Source organism: Mustela nivalis (genome assembly GCF_964662115.1).
Source record: "Mustela nivalis genome assembly, contig: HAP1_SCAFFOLD_2664, whole genome shotgun sequence".
NCBI classification, from domain to species: Eukaryota; Metazoa; Chordata; class Mammalia; order Carnivora; family Mustelidae; genus Mustela; species Mustela nivalis.
The window spans coordinates 12,676-19,213 of NW_028134001.1; the positions used below are offsets into that span (position 1 = coordinate 12,676).

Below are 6,538 nucleotides of genomic sequence, written 5' to 3' on the forward strand. Positions count from 1 at the left end.
GTCATCCCAGTCCCTGGGCAGACATGGGCTGTGGGGACGTGGTGGGCCATCTCTCCCGGCACTTCCCCAGCAATCCCAGACCCATGACAGCTGCTCCCAGCACAGACGGATCGGGGGATTGATTCCAGGAAACCCAGGATATCTCCTCTCTTTCCTTGGTGGCCCCCTCCTGGACAACAATAGGACTGGTGGAGCTTGGCAGGGGGAAGGACATGGAGCATCTCTAGGGGAGGAGGTGGAGGAGGAGGAGGAGGACGAAGTAGAGCAGGGAAGGACAGGAAAAAGGACAGAGGAAAACAACGTCCCGCAGAGGCAGTCTTAGGGACAGTGACAGCATCCAGGGGGGAAAGGATCACACAGCCAGGATTCCGGGTCTTGGAGAGAATCGGAGGTGGGAAGAGCAGGTGGGCAACCAGAGACCCCCCTGTACCCTGCGGAGATCAAACGACCAAGGCCAGGGAGGACTCGGAGCTAGGGACGCACCCCACTGAGGGCAGAGCCCAGCATCCCCAGAGCAGCAGGCCGTGGGTCGTCACCTGCACTAACTCCCCTTTGTTCTCTCTCAGGGCCAACCCCAGCACCCTCGCTGCTCCCTAACCCGAAGGATTCCACAGAAGGCGATTCCGATGGAAGGAGCCACCCTGCGCCTGTAATTCACTTCCACCTCCATCTCTTGGGCTTCCTCTCTCCTCTGTCCCTAAGTGCCTCCGCCCAGCTCTTCCCCTTTCCCTGCTTTGATGACGCCAACTCCGGAGGCCCTCGTCTCTGACAGGCACTCGGGCTCTGCATGGGAACTGCTGCATGAAATCCCTGGGAAGCCCTCCTCACCCCTTTCCTACCATCACCCTGACCCCTCACCGCGGACTCTGGGAAGCAGCCCCGGACAGCAGAGCAGGGAGGAGGGCTGGGAATCGGCAGGGCACGGATCACCCGGCTGGAGAGGCCTCGGGAAGGGAGGCTGGGCCTGGGTGTCCCCACTTGGTTCTCTGATGCCGGGGAGTCTGTGCTCATGCCCACTTCTGCTCTTGCTCTTAGCTCTCAAGAAACTTTCCTTCAGTGGACTTGGCGCAAACGACAAGGGAAGCAGAAGAAGAGGAGGACTCGGGAACGGGGTGAGTCGGGCAGGAAAAGGGGCCGGTGAACATGGATACACCTTTTCTATCATTGCCCCGTCCCTGTTGTGGGTACCTCAGCAAACAGCACAAAACCCGGGGTGCTGCCCTAGCCTCTGACCACAAAGAGGAGAGGAGAGGAAGATCCCAGTCCCTGCAGGCACTAGGAAGTCCTGAGAACATCCCACGGGGAACCTCCACCTGATCCCTGCAACTCCCTGTGGTGGTTGGGCGCTGTCGTCCAGGAGCTGCTGATCTTGGAGGAAGGGCCCTCGCTGCCTGGAGGGACTGGACCCCAGGCAGCCTAGGCACAGTGACCTTCTGGCAAAGGGCTCCACACCCCCCATTGAGCCCCTCCCTCTGCATGACCCAAACCTTGTCCTCCCACCCTGCAAAAGCCAGCAGACGGCTTGCTCCCGGACGACACTAGTCGCGAAGAGACAGTGGTGAGGTGGCCTCATCTCCCACTTCAGGCACGTGAGAAATGAGCAAACAAGACAGGCCCCCGGGCTCACAGGAGCAGGACAGCTCACCCCTCCCAGCGCTGCATCCCTGTGGGCGGGGAGTCAGGCCCGGTCTCCAGCTGAGTCATGTCCGCCGGCGACTCCCATACAATCTAACCAACACCTCCAGTCCCCTGAGCCTCCAAGATGCCTCGTGGGAGGTAGTGGGTCCCCTCATGGCACACTTTGCTTTGTGAGTTTCATACTCTAGAGACTCACCTCGATCCCTCAGTCGGCAGGGGAGACCCACCAGGGAAAGGCCACCCTGCCTACTCCCACCTTGCCCAACACCTGCCCACAGCCCGTGGACTGTGTGAACTCACTTCCCATGGGGGTCGGGAGCATGTCGTCTCTGCCACGCCACCTGCAACACTCATGTGGGCAAAGGCTCCCCCCACAGAGAAGGGCACGTCCAGGGCTCTCAGAGAGGCTGGGGAAGGGACAGCCCAGCAGGAGGAGGACCCCGCCGTCATGGAGGAGGACGCTCAGGGAAGGGGCCTGAGGGACCCTGGCAGTGTAGCCTTCATTCAGCTCCAGGGGGCCCACAGGAAATTCCCCTTTCTTCAGGTCATGCATGGGTCTTGCAGGAAAACCTCTACCTCAACACCTCAGAAAACACGTCCCACAAAACCCCACAGGCCTCTGGTAAGGCCCAGGCCACACGCCACTCGCTATCTCACACCACTCTACCCTTGTCTCCACAGCTGCACCAAAGGACAGTGTGCCCACCACCCCAAGGCACCAGAGGCTCCTGGGGTGCTCCGACAAAGGAAGCGAGGCGGGCCCTGGGGCCTCACTTGCTGCTCCGATTTGGGCCCGGAGGAGGATTCGGCGTGAACGTACAGGGAAACACGCCTGCAGGAACGGCTCTCTTACGCCTGACCTCCGTAGGCCAAAGAGAAGACTTCTGGGCAGCCCACCAGAGGACGGCACTGGAGCCCCGAGGACAAGAGGAGAGGACCCTCTGAGTCGGCCGCCACACCCAGAGTTGGCTGCCCGGGCCCTGCCGATGACGGACACTTGGAACACGAGGCAACCACCTGGGCCCACAACAGTCCATTGTGTGGGGAGAGTGGGCCACCTGGGACTGGGCGGGACAGCAGCCTTCCCGTTGTCTCCCGTCTGCTGCAGGGGCTGCTCCTCCTCCCGCTGTCCCCTGCAGTCCCCGACAACCCTGCAGGGCATGACACATGCAGGACAAAGCGGCACTGCCAGGGCCCCTTGACCACCCTGGGATCGACTCGAGGGGCAGCAGCCCTACCCCTGCTGGATTCCCCGAGGGTACCGCACCCGAACCGCCCCCGTCACTTCGACGCACAGGACCGTGACCAATGCTGGGCTCAACACTGGCAGCAGCCCCACAAAACGGGCCCCGCTCAGCCTGTGTGTTTGGCAGCAGCAAGAGGTTTAGGGAGGAGAGGCTCTCCCCTGCACTCAGCGGCCTCTTCCTTTTACAACTCAGACAGCAGAGGCCTCCCCCAGCTGGGCCTCTGCCACCTGACCAGGAACGACCCACGCGGAGGGACAGCTCTACGCCCCTATTCAGCAGGAAGAAGCTACAGAAGATGAGACCGTCCTCCTTCAACAACCTTAACCACGCAAGGCTCCGCCCTGGTCAGGGGCACACGAGGAGGGAGGGGAAGGCTAGCTGAGCGCCAAGCAGGAGCTGGCACGCCACACCACCCCCCAACCTGTGATACGGGGGACATCCCTCAGGCGCTCTGACTGCCCTCAAGCTGAGGAAAGGAAAAAACAGATTCTCCACAGATGGAGATCAAAACCCGGCAAGACCGGAGTCTCCCTCGGTTTGTAAAAGTCCTCCTGATTCTGCAGGAAGAGGCCTGCTTAACGAGAGCCTAGCGACCTGCCAGAGGCCCGGATCTCCGTTTCCTGAAGCCCTGACATCTCCCTCCCCTCCACGACACTGAGGGAGGCTGAGGCCGAAGGAAATGTCCGTAGGACAGAGTTTCTTTTCAAACGTGCAGTCCCTGGGATGGACCTGTGAGAGGAGGAAGGTAACATTCCTCCCGGAAGCTCTGCACCATCTTTCAACTCATGCCTTCCTAGCAGGAAAAACCACCTTCCCTTCACAAGAGCAAAGCCAACTGTATCCTCAATGTCCTCTGCCCTCCTGCCACATTCTTGCAAAACCTCCCTTTTGCTTGACCTCCTCCAATGCCATCCCAGAAAGTCAGCCTCCTGTCACGACCCCAGCAAGCAGCCCTTTCTACCCAAGGGTCGTATCCCTGTTCTTTAATAAAAACTGCCTCCTGCCAGCAGAGCCGTCTCAAGACTTCTTTCTTGACCATCGGCCTTGAATGCTAACCTCTTTCCTACATCAGTCCTGTCTCCTGTAGGGCTCCTGTGGAAACAACCCTGCAACACGAACCCATTTCTGTCAACCCTTCCGACTCCATCCACCTCACCCACTGCACATTCTGTGTCCTCCGAGGACTGGACCCTTCTGTGATTCTTGCACTCAAACCCTCACATGGCCCCTCTTTCGGTCCTCGACGTGGTTGACGTTGCCCTTCTGAAACTCCCCAGCCTCCCATCCTCATTTTCTTTGTCTCGCAGGTTTATCTGGTCCATAGGTTCTCATCACCAACACGCTACAACCGGTTTCTGCTCCTGAGTAGAGGACTCCATTCCTTTCCTTTCTCATCAAGCTCAAATCTTAACTCTCAGATGTTTGTCTCACAACTTTCAAAATTCTTCTTTCCCCTAATGCCTCTCTACCAGTTTCTCTTCTTCCTTTTTCAAGCCGCCCTCCCTCCCTCCCTCCCTCCCTCCCTCCCTCCCTCCCTTCCTTCCCTACATGATCTTTTAATTCTTTGTATTCTTTCCTCCCTCCCCCTCTTTCATTTTCTCCTTCTGTTCTGTTAGTACCCACAAAGCACTTCAGTACTTTTTCACCAAGTGTTCCGGGACTCACTCTTTGTGTACAAGACCCAGGAGCTCATGGCAATTCGTTCCCTATTATAAAGGATGAAGGGAGACCCACACGGGGGCAGCTCAAAGGTCTGCTTCTCTGCAAGTCAACGGGAAGCTTCAGGGTCATGAACCCTGGCCTTCCACACTAGAGCTAGACACGGGCTACGCTAAGCATTCCCCACAATCCCCTGTCATCCAAGACCCTGAGCATACGGGCTGTCCCACCAGAGACCTGAAGAGTTTCATTTCTCAGCTGAAATGGGCCTCGAGCCAAGCTGCCGCCCGAGTGTCTGGAAAAGTCACTGGCTTCAGCACGACTCACGGGTATATAGTCTTTGAAACGGAAACATCAAAAATTTAATCAGCAGTTGACGTGGTATGAGGCTACCATGTAGAAAGATCTATCAATTCCGAAAAGGAACAAGGCACGCGACTACAAGTGGCTTGCAGGGGTAGACGCAGCGACCGTTCCTGAAGGGAGGGGCTAGAACGCGTTCCTTGAGTCAGGGAAAGGGAAAAACTTGAGTGAGCGATCCTGCCACAGCCCCTCGTGCTCTGGCCATTAGCACAAAGTTCACACTGCACAGGAACCCGGGCAATGCTGGAGCACAGCACGGAGAGGTCTCACGTGCCTCACCTCACTCCCGGTGTGCTGTGTCCTGGGAAGACAAGCCTTGTATTCGCTGACAATGTGGAAGAGCCTTCAGCCATGGGTCCCTGGTGCCAGGGACATCAGAGCTCGTTCACCCTCGATCGCAGCACACCCATCTCCCCAGTGTGGGAGAGCCTTTAGTCGGGGCTCTAACCTCGGGAGACACGAGAGAACTCACCCTTCCGGGGAACGGAGAAGTGATACACATGGGGGGAACAACTCCAGGGCAGTGCTCAGCTCTGTACACAGTAAGACCACTGGAGACGCACCTCAGTGATGGAAAGAAGGTGGGGGACCCTTGTTTCAGAGAGCTCTGCTCTTCTTCATGTCCAGGACCTCACACGGGGTAGAAGCCATGTGCTGGGATTGCTGCACAAGAGCTCACAGCAACATACATCTCTTTGAGGCCATGGGCACATTCCCACAGACAGAAACCAACTGAATTTCATCTTCAGGGAAAAGCATTTAGGCCAGCCACACCCTTAGCCAGTATCTGAGGATCCACATTGGCGGCAACCCCGACAAATGCGGTCAACGTGGAAGAGCCATTCAATACAGGTCTCACATTTGGAGACACCAGACAACTCAGAGCAGAGAAACCCGTGTCTGTCATCACTGGGGCCCCACCTGTACCCAGAGCGCCCACCTTGCTCACCGCCACAGAAATCACACAGTACAAACCCTTGTCTCCCGTCACTGAGGCAGAGCCTTCAGCCAGAAGTGGGCCCTTTCCCAACACCAGAGAACTCACACAGGGAGAGCCACTAGCCCGGTATCCTGGTGGGAGAAGCTTCAGGTGGGGCTCAGGCCTGAGGCGCCCGCTACCATCTCAGAGTGTGCTTCATCCCTCACATGGGAGCGAGGTGCAGGCACCCCTGGGACCCCCTGCATCATCGCTGTGGCTGAATGCGAGGACATCCCATATGGGAATCCCATTCCTCACGGAGCCAACACAGGAAGGACCTGGCAGGATTCGCACACAAGAAAATCCTCCCGGTCTGATGAGCAAAGGAATGGGCTCAGCTATCCCTTCTTCCCTAGCCAGCAATGACACCCTCACACCGAGGAATCAGAACCAAGACAACTTACCACTGCGATGCACGTGCACCAGCGAGATGACAGCGGTCACACTCCTGGACGTGCTGCACTACAATCTGCACTGAAGAGACAGAAGCCAGACGCTCTTGATGCTGCCCAGTAGGTCACGTCCCCTGAGCCTCAAAGCACCACCTGTAAAAACAAGGAGAGCATTCAGTCGAGGTCTCAAGACCCGCACGTGGGGAGAGACAGAGTCACCCATGATGGAAGCAGGCCCCTCCGTCCCAGCAGGGAGGGCA

General features: G+C 57.9%; 1 long non-coding RNA gene across 1 annotated transcript; it reads left to right on the plus strand.

Moving 5' to 3' along the window:
• Positions 1-380: 380 nt before the first annotated feature.
• LOC309858505 lies at positions 381-2,554 on the plus strand. Its single transcript, XR_014308223.1, has 3 exons — positions 381-649; positions 1,036-1,112; positions 2,320-2,554. It is a non-coding gene; the product is annotated as an uncharacterized lncRNA (long non-coding RNA).
• The last annotated feature ends 3,984 nt before the right edge of the window (positions 2,555-6,538 follow it).